Genomic DNA, 20,430 nt, shown 5'->3' on the forward strand with positions numbered 1-20,430 from the left:
AGGCTGCTCTGCCAAATCCTTCCCACAGGAAACGACGGCGAGATCGCTTCTCTCCGACTGGAACAACTGGAGGAGGAAGAAACCCAGCGTGGAGAGGGCGGCTGGCAGCTTGTTCAGCTTCATGTTGGGGAATACATTTCAATTATGTGCAGCCTCACCACGCGCTGAGGTGTTGCAGTTTTTTTTTTAACGCTTTATGGGAAAGTCCCTTCACAATTACTAGAACTAGTGATAAAGATAAATAAAGATCAATTATTCAGTGATCTTCGCTGAGGTTCATTCTCTCTCCAGCGATCCACGTCTGGGTTGTTTTGATCCGTATCCTGCTGGAAGATCCAACAACGACCCATTTCCACGCGACTGGGAAAGGCTGTTGGAAGGGAAGCCATCCACGCAGTATCACGGATCTTCCACCGTACTTGACAGTGGACACAGGAGTTTCTTCCATGTAAACACCCGAGTCTATTTCAAAGAGGTCATGACGCCACAGCTGCTAACAAGGTCTCCAAGGTCGTAAGATAAGCCAGCCCCACAGTATCATGGATCCTCCACCATACGTGGCTGTGGGCTCATATTCATCTCAAGAGTGTTGGACTGGAAAAGCTCAGCCTTAGTCTAGAACAGAATGAAATAGAAACAGGTCCACACCATCATGGCTCCACCACTGTGCCTAAGAGTGAGCATCGGCTACGTTTCAACCTGTTTTAAAGAGCTGATGATGTTGCGCACTTGAGCAAGGTTCCCCAAACATGTAGAGTTTGCTCTACGTCAGACATACTTAGAATTTTTCCATCATAACCTAATTGAACCAAAGCACTGGCTTCCAGTGAAAGTCCCAGAACTATTTTGCAAATGCTGTGTCTACATTTGTGACGGCAGGACAGAAAATTTCTCCCAGTTTGATCTGCTTAGACGTTAAAGTATTCGTCTGCCTGTAGATTGTGCTCCCATCTGCCGTACTGTAATGGTATGTTTTTCTTATTTTGAAAAGTGGCTAAGAGAACGGGACCTCTATGTCAAACCTTTACACCTCAGGTAAAATTAATGTAAGGGTTTTGACTGTGACTGACTTAAGAACAAATCCAAAAAGTGGTCCAGTGAACTTTTATTGCAATTTCTTAATGGAAATCTATACACCACTAGATAACAGTACTCGCACAACAGACTGGATCTTCCTTCATTGAACAAAGGGTTTACCTGAAGACATTTCCTACATCTCTACCAGTTGCACCAGTCGCGCAGGCTGCTGAGAATGACTGGGTGTAGCGAGAGTAGGAGGATGTTGGAACGCAACTTGTAAACCTCTGCGTGGCTGCAACTGTACACCAGTTGAAATCTCTTAGCGGAGCAATGGATGCTGTATAATTGCTCAATTTGCACCCCGGTGTGAGAGCAGTCTATTGGCCCGCATTGACCTCATACTGGGCTGGTGGTTGGGGTGGAAAAAAAAAAAACACAACAAAGTTAACAGCAGCAAATCAGCGATGGCTCTCCACTCCGACAGTGCTACCGAGGCAAACTCTTAAGGGAAAATACAAAACAAGTGGGTGTTTGACAAGTGGCAGCAAACACATTAGCAACAAGGTGGTAGAAATGGTAGCTGTATGACTGAGTGTTGGTCAGGGAATGCTTGAGTCTGGTTTTTGATGCAATCTGACATCAAAATGTGAAGAAAGAGGCAACAAAAACCAGGAATTTAACAACTTTATAACCCGTTACCTCCAAACAAAATCTATAATACAGCGATGAAAGGGTTTGCTTGAGTGTAAAGGAGAAAAAGGAGGAGATGTCACTTCTAACATTACTGAATTACTGTGTTTGGTTGTTTATCTGGTCAAGCTGGGTCACTGGTTAGCGGTCGTTGCCAGATGTTGAATTTGAGTGTTCAAAAACCCAACAAAGGACGTCCACAGATGAAAGCCTAGACAAAGGGTTGTCATCTAAACTGGCTTTGTTCCCTTCATCACTTTAGGTCTGTGAATTAACTTGGCCCAATTCACTGAACTTTTTGTGACTATTGGGTTTTTAGTTTTTGGACTTTCTGAATTAAAAAAGGTTTCCTGACCAAAAAGTCCAACATTTCACCGGTCTGCTCTTGGCTCCTTAACTGATTGTTGGATAGTTGGAGGTAATTCAGGTCAAAACCCTGTCAGAGGCATAGATGGAACAACCACCTGCAGAACAACCTCCCTAAACATTCAGTCAGAGTGGAGTGGAAAGGTTTACACTTATTCGCATGGCAGAATGGCCTAGTCAAAACCTACTGTTAATCCAGTTCAATCCAAGATTTTAAAAATTGATTTTCAAAGCTGCTCTTCAACAACCCCCATGTTCTAATACCGTCCCATGGCAGCCCGAGCCCCGCCCTCAGGCTCCCTCCGGGCCGCAGGCGCCCCAGCAGGGTGCCGCAGCACCGGGCGGCTTTCTGCTGCGCCAGGCGCTGCTGGAGCGGCTTTCCGGGACAGAGGAATCAGCGGGGTTCTGATGAGCTCGGGGTGTTCTCCTCAGCTCAAATCACCTGACCAAAAAAAAGAAAAAAATGAAGGGAATAAAAGCAAGAGGCGGCGTGTGAGTGAACGGGCAGGCGTTTAAATCTGTAAAATAAGGCGAGCAGCCAAACGGCGGAGATGGAGCGGATTTTCCTCACTCACTTAATGCACTGCTTATGACAGCTAAAGGGGAAAGTGCGCTGGAAATTGGTGAGGAGGAATTACCAGTGTTATACCGCTTGCCATCTTACAAATGAATACCGTTTAGCCTCGGCATATAAATGAGTGGATTTTTGCTCGGAGACGAAAAGGGAACGCAGTCGAACGAGAGACAGAGGAAGGCAAAGTGGTGGTGCAAGCAATCAGTGTGCGTGTGTGTGTGTGTGTGAGAGCCAGCCGCCTGAAATTATGCAAGCAAGTAACAATGAGCAAATTGAACCTCCACACACAGAAACACACACAAACACACACAAGCACGGTACAAGGTCAGGCTCAAAGACAAGGCAGTAGGGGCGTTTTAGCAGTGGGTGGGAGCGAAAAACAGATCATGATAAATTGGCTCACATTTTACAAAACGCTGCCCTTAATGCACCTCGGCTAGCCGTGCCCGCTAGCCCGGCGCTGGGGCCGCTTTAATAGCAGCGGCTAGCCATTTGTGATATATGAAAACCAGGCGCTTGGCACTAATTGCACAATTACGAAGCGGAAGCAGCGTGGTGTCGTGCCAGCGCGGGGAGCAGAGGCAGGGAGACGGGATGGGGAAAGTGGAGGACTGGGCCCGATATTCATCTCCTTTAAAGCCTTTGTGCTGCTCTCCTCTGCAGCTGCATCCTCCGTCCCCGTTCCTGTCTGCAGAGCGCTCTGGCCGACTGAACCGCTCCTGTAGTTCATTGAGAGGTGGGGTAAGTGTGCCAGTTTCACTAAACCGCAGGGAGCAGAGCAACTGTGAACATGTGAGAAAGAGTTCAGCGAGGCAGGAGGGAGGGAGGGATGGAAGGAGGGAGAGGCAGGGAAGCAAGATTTGTCTTGCACGTCAATGAAAGGACAATTTATTAGGAGCTGCTCAGGGAGACAGAATATTTTGCCCCAGTGCTTTACAGACTGTCTGGATGAGGAATGGGAGCGTATTAGCGCTGTGCTGGGTCCTGGGTCTGGACAAAGCTGCTGGAAGCTGGCACCGCCTGCAGAAAGACCCGCTTTAGGGTCAAAGGTCTGGAGGATGGGGATGGGGATGGAGGTGTAGAAAAACAGTGAAACGCTTACTTGCATCTCAAGTCAGAGAGAAGACGACGAGTCACAAAGGTCTTCAGGTTGGAGTTGGAACTCCAAATGCCTTACATGAGGCACCTGCTCCGTCTCTACACCAGGCGACACCTGGAATAAATTATTTCTGTCTGAAATCATTTGGCGTTTCACATTCACATCTGCACATTTATCTCCTTCGCATCGCAGTCAAACTTCAGTGATGTCACCGTGGTTTCACCTTCAGTGCCGAACGTAGCTAAAATGCATCAAACTAGTTGTCAATGTTCAATTAAAGCTAAACACAGCTAGGCTATTCAGCACTGAACCTAGAGGATTGTTCCTGATGCAAAGTATCAGCAGTGTCTCCTCCAGTAGCGTAGAGCAGATACGGTGATATGATACGGTGAAATTTCAGTCTGTATGGGTGTGATAAGATAAGATAAACTTCATTGCACCCTAGGACAATTCTAGAGAGCATAACAGCAAAGGAAAACGTAACACTCATGATCTCTGGTTACAATTAGGTTCTGGTGTTCCAGATCCCTGGATCCCCCCAGATTCCTCTGGATTCATGGTTCTTGTCTTTATTTAAATTGGGTAACATGCTGTAGCGTGGTCCCCACACAGCATAGCTGTAAGGTTTACAGAGGTACAAAACGCCTACACTATCAAAGTGATAGAGGTTGTGCAAGTTTTTCTAATGCTCATATCTTAACAACTATCTCTCTCCATTTCTCACACAGCAGATGTGTGGTAGAGCATGTCCAGGGGAATCTTCTCATCCAGAGTTCTGTTCGGTTTAATTTGGGTCCAGGTGTTGAAGTGTCAGTGGCCATATTTTTATCTAAAAGCAACAACGGAGTCAGTTTAAGCCCCTCGAAGTTGTTGTTCAGGCTCTTGTTGAGGAAAGGCGAGGTCTTCCATCTTGGCTTATGTGAAGTAAGAAAAGAATCGTATGCATTCTGGACATGAATGTACATTTTTGGATTTACTTTTGTTCCGTAATGTGCAAGAGCAGTTTGCCTGATTCCCCTCCTCCAACTTGATCCAGAGACACCTGATGTAGAGGCTAAACTGAAAACTGCGTGATGGAGTTATCTCGCAGGGATGCAGTGTGTTTACCAACTCCCCCGGTGCCCGGCGAGATTATTATTGAATCCCACTATGCTTGGTCTGACAGACAGCAAAACAGTGGGGGCGATGCTGCAAACAACACCTGTGCACATCATAGCGGATAGCCGTCCCAGGGTGGAGCTAACATTAGCATGCTGCTGTAAACACAAGCCAAGCAGGTGTCTCATCGTTCATTAGCGGGCAGCGGTGCTTTGATTGCATTTAAGTGAGACAATATATAATATACCGCCACGCACATAAATGTGACAGAGGGAGCTAGGAAGCCGTGTTTCTTCGGCAAATGGCTTCCACTGACCCGCATTAACCTATTGATAAGCATTATGACTGTGCAATACTGTGCACAGCAGGCGGGTCAGAGGAGCAGCATTGATTACCTGGCTGCAGCGTTTAAACACAAAGTGAGCGGTCAGTACCTGAGGGCCACCCTTCCAGTCATCACATCTTGCTGATTATTTTTCATAAAAACACAGACGACGAAAAACACAACCAGCGCGAGAAACATTCACGGAACAGAAGAAATCCCAGCAGATGGACTCTTTTACTAGCAAACAACTCCCCAGTGGATGGTTTTTTTCTCTCGGGAGGTTGCACAACCATATGCTTGTTTGCAATCAATCATGCGATAAAATAGGAGGAGGGAGAAAAAGAATCTTGCAAAAGGTTGGCATCTGTGCCAAACAAGGGTAGTTACGTGTGTTTAGGATTCTTAAAGGTTTCAAGCCAGACTGGATATCTAATAATCTAGCAGCATATTTACCAATTACTCAGAAAGCTGTTTGAGGGTAAGTTAGACTTTAGAAATGTTTGCTCATTTTTATTCAAGTTTTTGTTGCTGACTGTGAACAATGTACAGTTGATCTAAAAGTGGAGCTATATCGTAACCTAGAGAGGCATCATCTCTGGATGTCTTTTGTATGCCAGGCTACTGTGTAATCACCTTTTTGGAGCCAAAATACTTCCTTTACCCTCTGGTCAAACCATGCTACCTTTGCTATTTTGACCAAATTAAACAAAATAAAAGACACTTTAGGGTGATATCCAAAAATCTTGCACAAAACAACCAAAACTAAGCAAAGGTATATTGTGTTCAGGTTATTTAAAATAGGCTAAACCAAGTAATAGTATGTCAAATTAAATTAGGATACACCAACATAAGCAAAATTACTATAAGATAAAAACCTCAACTAACTAATGCTATGGTACGCTAAACTAAAAAAAAACTTGATTAAATTTAGCTAAGCTCAATTAAGCTCTTGCAAAGTCAGCAAAGATAAACTAATCTTATGTAAAACTAATAATCTATCTTAAGTTAGGCTAAACTGATCTTAACTGGCCAGGCTGTTCTCAGCCTGGCTAAACCTAGCTTAGTTTGAGCTTTATTCAAACTAACCTATAGCTTAGTTTCTTCAAACTAAGCTAGGTTAAGCTAATTTGGCTAAACCTAGCTTAGTTTGGTTTAAAATGCTAACCGAACACTTCTCTTACTCTATTTTTGTTTAGCTTCACTTAGCTTGTTTCAGCTACATATAGCTAAATGACGATTGGTTGGGACTGTCTTAACTTGCAATAAGATTATTAGAGACACCCACTCTGCTTAGCGCCATTCAATAAGATCTTATTAGAAGTCTTATGAAGCCATACTTGGCTCAGAACTGTTCTGATTGAATACGTCGTATTTAGACAGTCTTGGACACAGTCTGCTGGTGCTCAGCTTTAAAGAGCACTCTTTCCTTTCTTAATGAGGAAGTGGGTTGCTTCAATGGGAGGCGTAGAAGCAACAGTTGCAACAAGGTTAGAAGTGTTGTTTCTTCCTTTTATAGGGATTTGGTTTATTTCCCAGAACCCAGGAAAACGACTACGAAAACAGATGGTCACGGGCTCCGACTCCCAGGCCTCCCTCATCCATCCCAGACGCTGAGGCCGAAGCCCCGTGCCAGCGACTCAACGGATCTCCGCTGTGATTACCAAACGGCTCTTCCTATTTATCTCCCCAGCCGCAGTGAGCCGCGGTACGCCGGCGTGGCCGCCCTGACCTCCGCTGGGCGAGCATTAATTCCACCTAGCTGTTTCCCGCGCCGGCGATTAATAAAAAGTGACTAGGTTTTCAGCAAACCAACGCACGTTGATGAATGAGGGCCCCCGCGCCTAATTGCTTGGTAAATTAAGAGCTCACAATAGTGGCGGCGATGTGTGCCGCTTTTTAATATTTAAAAACTCATTAGGTGTTGCCGTTGGGCTGGCGGCCCCGTGCAATAACCTTTAGGTGCCGCTAACGGCCCTGTGGGCTCCCAGGTTGGAGGTGGAGCAACAGATTGATCAGAGACTGCCAAAGCAATCTCCCTCTAAATACGGAGCAGGACACAGACAAGGGAAAAATTAGGACACCCAACAAATAACCTGTAGTTCAAGACATTTTCAGCTGCACTGTAGATGTCAGATTGTTTGGAAAAGAAGAGCAGTCTAGTGTTAGTTCTTGTGGAAATAATAGATTCAAACACATCCTGGACATGAAGAGGGAAAAAAAACAGTTTTTATACGACGTGCATTGCATTGAAATGTCTCTCCCCGCAGCCCCCTTAAACCATTTCCCATTTTTTACTGTTAAAAAATGGGAACATTTTTTCAGTGTCTTTTAGATGGCCTCTTTTTCAAGATTACTGACATTTTTAAAAAATGCAATTCTGAAATGCATCTGTATTCAGCGCCCTTCACTCTAATTGAAATCCAATCCCTGTCCAGACTCTGGAAACTGTTAATACCACAATTTGTTCTGTGAAGAGGATCTGTGTGTTTACATCAACTTACCCCACTGCCGTCATCATTTCGTTCTCTTCTATCTGGTCCTGCAGGAGAAACAATCCCCAGTAAACGGACATAGTTACAACTCAGAGGATTAAAGTTTGCCAAGGTCAAAGAGGATGAAGAAATCACTTCCTGTTTCTACAGTACATTACTTCCTGCTTGTCCTCCCTACCTGTTGATTATCTTTAACATTCTTATTATAGCAAATAAAACTTATTTATCTACCGGTCTCAGTTCTGGGTCCGATTTTTATCCATTGCAACCGGTCCACTGCCTTGCTAGGAAGCATAAAGTCGGTTTGCGTCTCTGAATTAATTCTGATTCGATGGAGTATAATGTTTTTGCCACACACAACAGAGGACACGAAGACACACAGAAGTTCTGGTTAGACGAAACCCAAAACTGACATTTTTTTTGTCTTTTTCGGGAGTTGCTGCCAGTCCCGCTCGTCTGCATCGTTTCCGGTTCTAGAAACCTGATGCTTGGAGTCGTTTAAGCAAAAGAAACGTCAGGGAATTAAACACCGACTCGTGCCTCCTCCTCCTCCTCACACACAACCCAATGCTTCAAATGACGAGCCAGCCAGCGCTGGCAAACACCGAAAGTATTTACTTCCTCTGCACACATGAATGGGGACGTAATCCGCCAAATATATTTAGTGGCGTTATGGATTTGTTGTCGCTTAATTTGCATGACAACACCCCACCTTTCACGGTGCGCAAACTGCAGCTCTGATACCATCTTTATTATTATTGAGCTGTAATGTGAGCGTGTGTGGGGGGTGCGCAGGCGTGTGTGTTTGTGTTTGTGTGTGTGTGTGTGTGTGTGCGCAGCGTAAGCCTGGAATAGCAGCAGACACTCGGCTTACGGTGATGGATTGCTCTCAGTAATTTCTCCTCATTATGATTGGCCAAGATCAATATTTTAACACTTGGGTTGGGGTCTTCAGTACAGCGCTTAGCATGTATTATTCATGACCTTTATCAGAATCAGTGTCTGGGACATGAATACAGCTGGAAGAAGGCGGCTTTGCGCTTATAAAAACACAGAAAATTGTACTTATCTTCATTTTTCTACATTATTGAGGCTTTTATGCGCTTGAGTTTAAGGATAAGTTGAAAGATTCGCAGATATTTGGCCGTCCAAGTCCGCCAGAGAGGCCAACAGATGCAGTCTGTCCAGTTTACAAATGGCTTCGACACAGATTTAACCGAGATTCCAAAATGTGTTGCGTTAATAACACAAAAGAGCAAGATTTGGCCAAACGTTCAGAGGGTGAGTCTTGGCATTTGTTAGGTTTATATCAGACTGTGTTGGTCAGGAGATGTGCTGCAGCTGTTTGCTGCCTGATCGCCACATCAGGACTTATTCTGTCAATGAAACAATCTGCAATCAGTTGGGTGTCCTTTGGAGAATCTGCCAAAACCGGTTCATCTCTTCATTTTAGGACCAATTATTGTGTCAACACGATCCATTCCTCTGGAGGAAATCACATAGTAATTAAAAAGGGAGAGAATAAGTGGTGAACACCCAAAGATAAGTTTATGAAATTCTGGTAAATTACTCATGAAGATGACTGTGAAAGAATGCTTGGAGGCAATGGAACAATTTCAGGATGGAAACTCGGTGATGACTTGAGAGTTTTACAGAGTTTTTGAAAGTATTTTGTTGTTTTTCTGACTACTGTAATTGTAAATTGCTAAAGTATTGTGTTCATGACACAAAAATAATGATCTCTTAACACGGTTGAGTGAATCTAAAGGAAACATTTACACAAAATGAACCAAAAATGTAGCAATAACCTAAACTGTATCTTCATTAATAAGGCAAAAATTTAAACTACTTAGAATTAGGTCTTCCTTTATTAAGTTGGATCAGTTATATGGTTAGGACTATATACTTTAATTATAATAACGTCTACATTTTCATAGACGACTTTTGTCCTAATCGACTGAGTTTGAGTCGGTTTGCAAATCAGTCACTAATTAAACACCAAACTGTGACCCGCCATTGGCTGCCGTCTCACACCAAATCATAAACAAAACTTCTGCAACTGATCCATAAACGTCTGTTTTAAATGAAAATCTATGCCATAAGCAAGACATATCACGGTGTTGAAACTCTAATCCAGTAATCCTTCCTGCATGTAATTCGGAGAAATGCAGCTGCAGGTGCATCAAGCAACGCGTCACGCTCTCGACCGCCATCCTGGCTCAGTCCCACAAACCCGGCAGAGCAGAGTTCAGGAGGCCGCGCCGTATCACGCAGCCCCCCCATCAGATAAAACAAGCCACGCTGGCAGCGGGTTTGTGGAGCGTCCGGGATTAAGAGCTGTGACATATTCATATCTGACCAGACTTAAAGCTGCTGCCACATGGGAGGGTCTGTCACGATCAAAGCTGCAGGAAATCAGCCAGAGAGGGAAGGAGGAGGAGGGAGAGATAGGGATAAAGAGATACAGAGGTGCAGCATTAGAGAGGAGGTGGGGATGAGGGGGTGGGGGCAGAGCAGTGGAGAGGATTTCTAACAAAAGCTCCCCTAACCACGTCTCAAAAAAGAAAATCCTTTGTACCCCTCTTCCAAACCCGGCGCCGCCTCTACCTCAGCCTCCGTCACCTTCCCTCCCGGCCCGAGTGTTTCAGGCCCCACGTGGGATGAGTGGGGAGCGTGTCCTGGAAAAGTTTGTCTCGGGGAAGGGCCGGGTCGCCGTGTAGCTGATTATATCGGTTTCAGCGGCGTGCCGGTAATGGGCTCCTCTCGGAGCGGCCGCTAACCCCGGCAGTCGCCGAGAGCTGAATTAATCAGGCCTACTGGGAGCCTCCGCGGGCGAGCCACTCCGCCAGTCACTTACCAGCCAATCCCACTGTCAGCCCACTGTCATTTAGAAGCCTTTCATTACGCTCTCTCCCATGTCCTCTGCTCAGTCCTCACTCTTTCCCCCTTAAACCAGGAAAATGAGAAAAATGGAAATGGGTGACAGATTAGCCTAATGCTGCTTACTTTTATGGACAGTCTGGTGTGATCATCATCCTCGTTTGATCCGATACAACACGTCTAGTGGTGCTAACTTACCACGGCATAGCGGAAGTACAAACCTACTTTCTAGCTTTCAGGTCCAGGATATGTCATTGTTTCAGAAGGTTCTTGTTGCAGGATTTGGAAGAAATGTCTGTTCTTGTGTCAGCTGCACTAGGTGGATGAAGTGGTAGAATCTCCCTCAACGGTTCTCCTTCACATAATAGAAAGTTTGGTAAATTAGGAAATGTTCAGGGTCATGGCAGTTGACTGGACACCAGACATAGGAATCAAAAGTTCCTATGTCTTCTGATTGTGTAAAGCCAACAAGAAAGGTTTCTCTCCTTTCTTTTGAAGGAGACAACCCTGCTGAGGCTGCTAGGTATGACCTCATTTCTGATATCTGAAGTTTCAATAGCATAACTGTGTTTTTCACCCACCAATTAACTTCCAGTCTCCACGTCAAAACTGGCTCATATCAAAGGACCTGAAGGAATTAGAGTAAAGTTCCTCCAGTGGCCTTGGGGTCTGGGTCTCTTCCTGGTGGTGTAAGCCTGGAAAGCCTCTGATAGAGGTGCCCTGTTCAGATACCCATCACCCTTTGCTGACTACTTTTAATGTGAAGCAGTAGTGGAACTACTTCCAGTTCTGCCTGGACATCGTTCAGAGGTCCTCACCTTATTTAAGGGAGAGTCGGTCAACAAATGGTCAAGCTAATTTCCAGAATCCTGTCACCAGGATCTCAGTTTTTGAGGATGTGATCAGTACCTCATGGCCATAGGTGAAGGTGGTTACATAGAGGGACGAACTACAACTACTGGGGTTTAGGTCTGATCCTCAAAGCTTTGTTGCCATGGGCTCCAACTCTTGGTGGGGTTTCAGGAACAATACAGGTTGTTCCAAGGACATCACCTTGGACATATTTTTTCCTTGAAGTTTTTGGAACATCATTGATTAATATAATTATAAAAATAACTACTAGTAACTTGTTAAGCAACTATTTACAGTCTAGCAACTGATTAAGCTAATTTGACGTTGGTAACAAGAAGCAGAAAGTTATGGGCTGATTAACTGAGAAAGGCTGGTTATTATTCTTTTTAATTAGACTGATTTACAATAAGAAAATTAACAGCAAGCTACAAAAGATATGTTGTTTTACTACAAAATAAGTAACTTGGCTAATAAACAAGCAATTCACTATTTCTTGAGTGCCCAAAGTTAATTTATGATAATTATTCATCAGATTTGTCTGGCATTATCTTTGTATTATTTTATTTTATGACCACAGGAGCACCAAACCATTAAGAGTTTTACAAATATCTTTAGGCACAAAAAAAGTGCAGTACGTACGGGTTACGATTCAAATTGGAATGAAATATGGGCTTTAACGTTGAATTCTCAGTTTCTATTAAAAGTTGATTAATGCAACTGTTACTGTACCATCACTAAATGGTTGCAAGACCCCAGACCCATAACAGCTATTGACTGCAAAAGGTCTGGCGGTCATGTGACCTGATCCTGGTTTGGAGGCAGTTCATGGAACCCCTGTAAGGTCGGATTACCCAGCAGCATTCCTGTTTCCAGTCAGCCATGGACTGATCGCCACCAGGCCGCTCTTCCTCTGCCTCGTTGATGGCCTTCGTGCCGTCGCTGCCCTCCCCCTTCATCAACAAGGTTTAAAAATATTCATAAGTAAACAGACGAAGTGATTTGAAAAATGGCTGGAGGAGAAAAGAGATTAATAAAAAGCATGAATAGTGCATTATGGAAGCGGTGAAGAGGCCCGGCATCTCACTGGGGTTACAGGGAGATTGTGTTTGGGCTTTATTAAGAGTGAGTGAAGAGGCAATGCTTCAGTGTCTGACTGACAGCCGGCAAGCCACTAATAGGGGACAGTTTGTTAAAAATCAAAAATATCTGCTTGGGTAAGTACAATTGGTATTTTGGGTGATGTTCAGCATTTCTCAAATTCTTCAAACTGGCTTCATCTTCTCAAAGAACGCCAAAGCTGGCTCCAAATTGAGCTTTTCTGGATGAGACGCAGACGCTAGCGACTGTAGTCGCTTCAGAGCCAGGCGCCCCCTCTGAGACGTGGCCAATTAAGATAAGAGACGGCTAACAGGAAGTGCTTGTTTGACATCCTGTCATGTTAACGAGGACAGCCATAATTGGACTCGGCTATTTAACGGTAGCTATAAAAGGCTGCTAGTTGTCACCTTTCAGAGCTACCTAAACAACTGGGAACTCTGCTGTATTTCCTGTTTCAAGCTAACATCGAATAAAGACAGCCTGAGGAAATACAACATGCGGTTTTCAAGTGATTTACTTTATTAAAGGGAAGTTTTTGTCATGAGTCAAGTGTGAGTAGTCACACTCTTTTGTTCAGTTTCAAAGCCTCTTGTCCCCAAATACAGCTGAAACCAGAAGTTATCATACACCCAATAAAAAGACACGTCCAGCGATGGTAAATCAGACCAAACGTTTCTTGATTAAGGTCAAATTTCTAAACCGGCCCAGATATCAGGAAGAGAATCATAAGCCAGTCCAGTCTGGTTCATTTCCAGATGCTTGAAGGAGCCGCGTTCATCCGGTCGAGTCTAGACCATGATGGGAATGTCCAGCCATCGACCAGCTCGTGGTCCAAAGTGTTTGGACTGACCCCAGAACAAAAGCCACACACTTTGTGAAAACGCTGGATATCATTATCCAGAGTGAAACTGTTCTGTACCAACATGGGCTGAAAGGTGTGGAGAAAGCCATTACTCCAGAACATGTGTGCAAACGTAAACAGGGAGAAAGAGCTTAATTTCTGGAGACTAAAGTCAAAGACATATGGGTGGGTCCTACAGCTGGACAATGATCACCACCAGAACACCAGCAAGTCCAAACCCTCCAATTGGACTAAATAAGGGGAATTCAAGGAGCCAAGTTGGTTCTGTTGGGTGTTTTTTACTTTAACACGTGAATCAATTAGAAAACTGCTTATTAAGGATCTGAAACGTTACAGTGTGACGCCACCCTCCGTAGTTGTATGTTCACGTAGCTTTTCTAACTGACGCCACAAATTAAAAAAGAATCTAAAAACTAGACTTAGTTGTTCCAATGCACGTCTGGTCTACAAGTCATTTTGTGGAGCTTATGCTGCTTGTTTGCAAATTTCACCCTTACAAACACATAAAGCCCTGCTGGCTCTACCACACAGCCGCTAAATCTGCCGTAACACTATGCAGGTGCGCGGCTCACGGGGAGTTGCCGTCGCATGCGCCGGAGATCCTGTTTGTTTGGGCTCGGGCCCCGGCTCAGAAGGAAGTGAGCTGGCCCTGGCTTTCTGCTCGGGATCAAACCCGGGCCTTGATTTGAAAAGAAAACGGGGAGGGGGGAAAAATATGGAGGAAAAAAAAAAAAGGCTGGTGTTTATTGTAGCTGCGGCTGCCTGGAAGTGACTGGCATGGAGCGCACACGGTTTGTCAAAATGAAGCATAAAACAGACAAGCTCTTCATACGCGCCGAGACGACTGGGACCACACTTACTGCGCCGAGAGAATTACACAAACACAGTATCAATGTCTGCGCTTTAGAGCCAGATATGAATTCCCATACATATACCCAGAATCTATTAAAAATCCCATTCGGGGGCTGAGTTGGAATTAATTATCCTGTATAAACTCGTGTCGGCGTTTGAATGTGCATGAATGAGATAATGACGCACAGCTTGTGTAAACAGCCACGCTAAATATTTGAAAATGCAAGTCACTCATCAGTGGAATTACGGAGCTGAATGGTGTTTCTCTGCTGGCTTTGCGATAACCGGGACATTCTCTAACCTGAGCACCTCCAATTAGAGGACTGGAGAAAAAGAGGAAGGATGGGGGTAGGTTGGGCGGTTGGGGGTGGGGGGTTGTAGGAGGGGGTCGGGCGGTATTGCTTTGACCCGCCCGCTGTAGTTGGAGGCGCACTCGAGAGGCAGAGATGTGGTGGCAGGATATGGCGGAGGAAAAACAGGCTCAGCCGTAGATGGCCAGGGGCTGCCTGTGGCTCTCTATCAATGCAAAACAGACTACTTCCTGAGGCAAAGAGGACATTTCACTTTTTATAAGCCTCATTTCTTTCTTTCTTTCTTTTTTTTTTGCAGGGCTTACATTAATTTTGAAAGCAGAGGAGAGGAAGGGGGGCCGAGGAGGAAAGAGGAGCAGATGAAAAGCATCTTCAGGATGTTGGAAACATCTGGTTTCATATTCCAAGGACCTGAGAGGAAATTGCAAAATGGACAAAACTCTTATGTTTTGATTTATTGTATTATTCGAGAGGCCGAGTGACTCAGAGAGAAGCCCCTGGTTGTGGATATGAGGCTGGAGATGGGGCGTGAGGGACGGCTCCTTACCGGCCCCAGATTGATTGATATCAGCCTTAATGGCATCCACAAGCGCTGGGTTCTGTTCCAGATTAAACACAACTGAAGAGCATCGTTAATTGGATGAATCGATGGAGGAAGAAAGGATCTTTAGGGGGGCACAAAGACTCAATGTATTTGTCTCTTGAGGATATTTAATTCCTCTTCTAGGCCATTAGAACAGACGTTTGAGGTTTGAATGTTTCCTTCGGTAGATGGAAGATATTATCCAGTCAAAGCCTTCCGTCTTCAAGAGTTGGGATCATTGACGTCCTTCATAACCGGCGGCTTGGTGACTGTTCTAACAACAGAGTCTAGTCAGGATAAAATCAGCACAGAGCTACTTTAAATGACCTGGCAGATTAGTGACGGAGATCCACAGGGTCTAGTGTTAGGACCAGTACTCGTCACTTGGTACAAGTTTCAGCGACTGAATTGTTTCCTGTTTGGTAGAATGACCAAACAGAAGGTTGTTGGTCAAAATGCACTCGGAGAGCAAAAAGTGACATTTTGCTTTAACTAGTCCACTTCCATTGATATCAGCAGGCAACATTTTGAGGAGCGTTTATCCAACACAGTTACTATGTGCGATTGTACGATTCTTCACTACATAAAGCTGTTATGCAATTGTCCTGCATGGACAATTGCAATGTGGTTGTGACCAAACATCGACTTCTATTATTTTTTTTATCTGACCATTCCCAAATTCAGTAACCCTTTATTTGAAAGGGTGTGCATAAGACTGACATTACACTGTCATAAACGTCACATAACACCTGTCATGAACATTAAGGCGTCTTCGTGAATGTTTGCGACTATTTTCATAAAGTGTCATTCGGTAAATAATGCCCCTTTTAATGCAAAGTTGACTCTTTTAATTGACTTTTAATGTAGGTTTTAATGCAACTTTGCATAAAAATGTTGTTTTTTTTGCATAAAAATTATTTACCAAATAATGCTTAGTTGATACTTTTAATGCACTTTTAGTGCACCTTTTAATACATATTTGCATTCATGAAGACTCCTTCATGTTCATGACAGGTGTTATGTTAATCTAATGCACACACCTTCAAATAAAGTATTACCCCCAAACAGCAAATATATCTTCATATAAGATCATTTGAAGATTAACAATGTTGGAGAAGTAACATTATACTTCTCCAGACCATTGCATTCCTCATTATTCTGATATTTAGCAATTAGAAATATATTTAGTAACCCTAACTGACCTAATCAGGAATATATTTGCAATATTTAATGTCAGAAACTGAAAAAAAAACCCAAAATAAAATAAAAAGTACCACTTTGAACCCGACACTTGAGGAAGAGCGAGTTAACGCTGCCAAAAACTGCTAATAAAGCGTCGAGGCGTTTGTTAACCTCTGAACTGGCCTCAAACTAAGAAAACAAGAAGGTGGAAGTTCAGGTTGAAGCGCTGAATTACCAAACCAACACTGAGAGAAACAACTTCCAAACTTGACTTCCTAAAAGATATAAAACTAAATATGACCCCCCCAAAAAAAGATTCTTAAACGCTATAATAACAATAATAATAAAGGACAGTCCAAACGTCCCCTGGAAGGAACTAGTGTGGATCCTAAATGGTGGAACCAGGGTGGTTTAACTCAGGGTGAGAACACATGACACTAGTCATTACATTGACAAGTAAAACACACTGAACAGTATGAACAGCAGACAATGACCAGACAGAAAGAACAACATGCTCTGCAGATACTACCCACAGGGTACAACAAGGTTACCCAGTTTCTAAGACATAAGATACAAAATCAGCAATCAGTGATCGGATTGGCTGATCATGAAAGGAAAAACTGGGGCGGGGGGTTTTGCTTCAATATTCAAGCTAAGTGCTTTAGGTACAAAAGTCTGCTCTTGTCTTTAGAGTCAGGAAGTTTTATGGATTTTGAATCCTTCCTTTTTCAACCAATGGTTTGTTGCGCAACAAAATCAGCCCAAAGCATAATAGATCCTCTGCCATGCTTTACGACGAAACAGCGACTGTGACTGTAAGTAGTCATCTTGTGATCGGAAGGTTGTAGGTTTGATTCCAGCTTCTTTCTGCCTAATGTTGATGTGCCCCTGCGTATCGGTGCATAAATGTGTGTGAATGTGCAAATGGGTGAATGTAACTCTACTGTAAGGCGCTCTGAGTGGCCAAAATGATTGCAAAAGGGATATTCAGTCCATTTACCATTTCTAGTATAACTGTCTATCATGGTTTCCATCTTTGATTGAAAGCTTTCTTAAATAAATACATCTTAAACGTGCAGTATGTAGTTTTTGTTAAAAAAAAGAAGTTTTTTACATATTTGTTGAAACGGTTACCAGGTCGTGACAGTGTCAACAAATATGTAAAAGTATTTTTAAAAATTTAAGTTACATATTTCAGTTTTAAGTTTGGTTAAATATGTTGTAATTTTCAGATTTTCAAGTTAAAAAATGTGTTAAAATGATTTTTTTTTGTTGGGGGGGCATTGCTTTAATTACATACAGATGAAATGACATGAAGCTGAACTGTATTTAATAACTGGGTGACTTCTGAATGCACTGATTTTATTTAAGGGTATCAAGGTAAATAGAGCTGAACACAAATGAATCCCACACTTTTCAGATTTTTACTGACCAAAAAATGAAAAACCATGCATCCTTTACTTTGCATCCCACAATCATGCTCTACTTTATGATGATCCTTCTCATGACCTCCCAATACAATGCATTCTGTAGAAAATATAAAATCATTTCTTTGTTTTTTTTTTTTTTTTTGGCTGGGGATAAATTGTTTAATTTTCCATAAACAAAAGCCTTGTTTTCATAGCTTTCGCCCCCCACAAACCCCACTACTGCCTTGTGTATCTCTTGAGCTGCATCAACCCACCGTAGAAAGAATTAGGCTTCCTGCAAACACCGCCTGAGACAACAGATGGAAGGAGGTGAGTTGTGGTGGCCCTCCAGGCTATTCTCGCCCCTTCCCACTCCAGAAAGCAAAGATTTACAGCAGCGGTGGTGGAAAAAAAGCAGCCCAGAACATCTGGAGATGCACGAACACAAGGCCTGGTTTGTGGTGACGGCGGCTAATTTAAAGGTTGTAAAAGTCTTAGCAGGGAACCAGGATAAGAGTGATGGACAGATAAATTCCCCCGACTTGGCCGGGCCTGGCTGTGAAGACACTGCAGGGTAGAAAATAAGAGCCCCAGAACAGGCTGCAGGTCTCACTGGGCCAGGCTGTTCCCATCAGCTTTAGATTCATTAGCCTGGAGAACAAGTCCAGGGGAAAAGCAAGACGAGACAATGGAGAAGATGAAACAAGACAGGCGCTGAAAGAGAGCAGAGAGGAGAGAGAGAGGATCAATCAGGACTCACAGCGGTAATGGGGCTGTGACACCCCAATCACCGGCAAAATCTCACTGTAATTCTGTTTGCTTGCCTCGCAACGCCGCCGTAATTGCCACGATCATTTATGGGCGACGACGAATCTAGCCCCGGATTATTGTTTTCCTCTGACAGATATGAACTATTCCATTTGTCGGGGCTGTCGGCAAGGCGCCGTGTGCGTCCTGCTCCGTCCCCGCTGCCTCAAAACATAGGTTGTCCTCGGCAGAAATGGAAGAAAAAACAAACAAACAAAAAAACCCACTACTCTCCGTTTTTAAAAAACTCCGAAATTTTTTGGCATACCTGTCCAGAGAACATCAATATGCATGAACCCATATGGATGGTGGGAGGAAAGTAGGCTTCCAGTGCCTGCAGTTCAGACAAAAAGCCAACTTGACCCATTTATCTCAGATATCCACCCAGAGACTCTCGTTCCAGCCAAGACGGGTAATGAGACGGTCCGCTTCACCAAGAAGTTTCCTGCCACAAACAGAGGCTATTCTGTGGGTGTTTTTTTTCCCCCACTCGGGAGCTAAATGGTATGGAAAATTAATTAAAAAAATAAATTGTTGACTTGAGAATTGTACATTGATTACTGTAAATATTCTCTGGAGTTTTGCTCCTCTAATTGAGGAGCATTCGGCCCGGCGCATCTTATTACGTGGGCATTAGCAGCAATGCTTCCCTGCCAGCATTGATTTTCTTATTTGCTCTTTTTTTGTTGTTGAGAAGTGTGCTACGCTCAGATCTCCAGTAATGGAATTATTATATGAGGCAGTTCAAGTTATGAACATTTGTGACTTCAGTGTAGGATCCTTTTAATTTGGACTCTACAAACTGCAGGAACCTGGTAGGTTTGTAACGAAGCGTTACTCAGCAACAGCATCCATGGATAAAGGCAAAGGTTTCCCCAAACGGACAGAAGAATGTATTGATGGATCACATTTAAATATTAGGGGATCAGGTGTATAAATACAACTTTTTCCAACATATTCCAAGACTTTTGAGACGAAGGAACCCTGTAGATGTTCTCGTTGTACCTTCCACTGTCTTTAGACGCTGGTGTAGCTTCAAACGTGGAGTTTTACACATTAAAAGCAGACAGGTGCATCTGTATGCACAATAAACACTCTGAGCATCCTAGATTTACATGAACCTTCTCACTAAACTATTCAGACGGATCCAGAGTTTAACCCTTCCTGATGGGCCCTGTCCATGTTAACCTTGCGAAACATGGCCACTCAGGGCTGCACAGGCAGACAGACAGGCAGACTGACGCTCCGTAATGAGACATGACTGTTGAAGGGTGAATAGTGAGGCGAAGGTGCAAGATCAAGCCTCCCCACTCCTCCTGGGAGAGAGAGGGAGATAAAAGAGAGGAGAGACAGAGACAAGTCAGATAGCCTGGAGATTGGAAGGAAACTGCTTTCTGTTCAGGGTGTTGACTCAAGAAAATTCATGGTGGATAAACCTAAAAAGACACATGAAGGAAATCCGTAACTGTATCCTGGAGGGAAAGTCTACCATGAAGGGAGGTGGACGGAGGAAGGCAGAAGGTCCAGAGATTTGACGATGAGAAGGAATTTGACTCCATACGAGAAGAGAATACAAAGCAACTAAGATATTAACAAGACAGAAACAAATGTTAGTAATCTTGCCCTCAACATCAGTGATTCTTGAGTTAGTATCTTGCAGATTCCTGATAATTGGTAAATTCTCACTCATGTTCCATCCCTTCACCAGGGACTAGTTAGTTTTTAAGAGCTGGATAGCTTTATGTAGCTATTGCAACCAACAGATTACTTAATGATGCTTTACCAAGTTCTAGAAGCAGTACTTTAAGTGAGACAGGTTGGCTAAGGTAAAGGTTTACCTCAGTAGAGTCAGGTTACGTAGACTTTGTCTCCAGACCTAGAGTTCCCGATGGCTGCCAAGTAACGTTTCTGCTGATCATTTCAAGGATTT

This window comes from Xiphophorus maculatus, chromosome 24, assembly GCF_002775205.1.
Source record: "Xiphophorus maculatus strain JP 163 A chromosome 24, X_maculatus-5.0-male, whole genome shotgun sequence".
NCBI classification, from domain to species: Eukaryota; Metazoa; Chordata; class Actinopteri; order Cyprinodontiformes; family Poeciliidae; genus Xiphophorus; species Xiphophorus maculatus.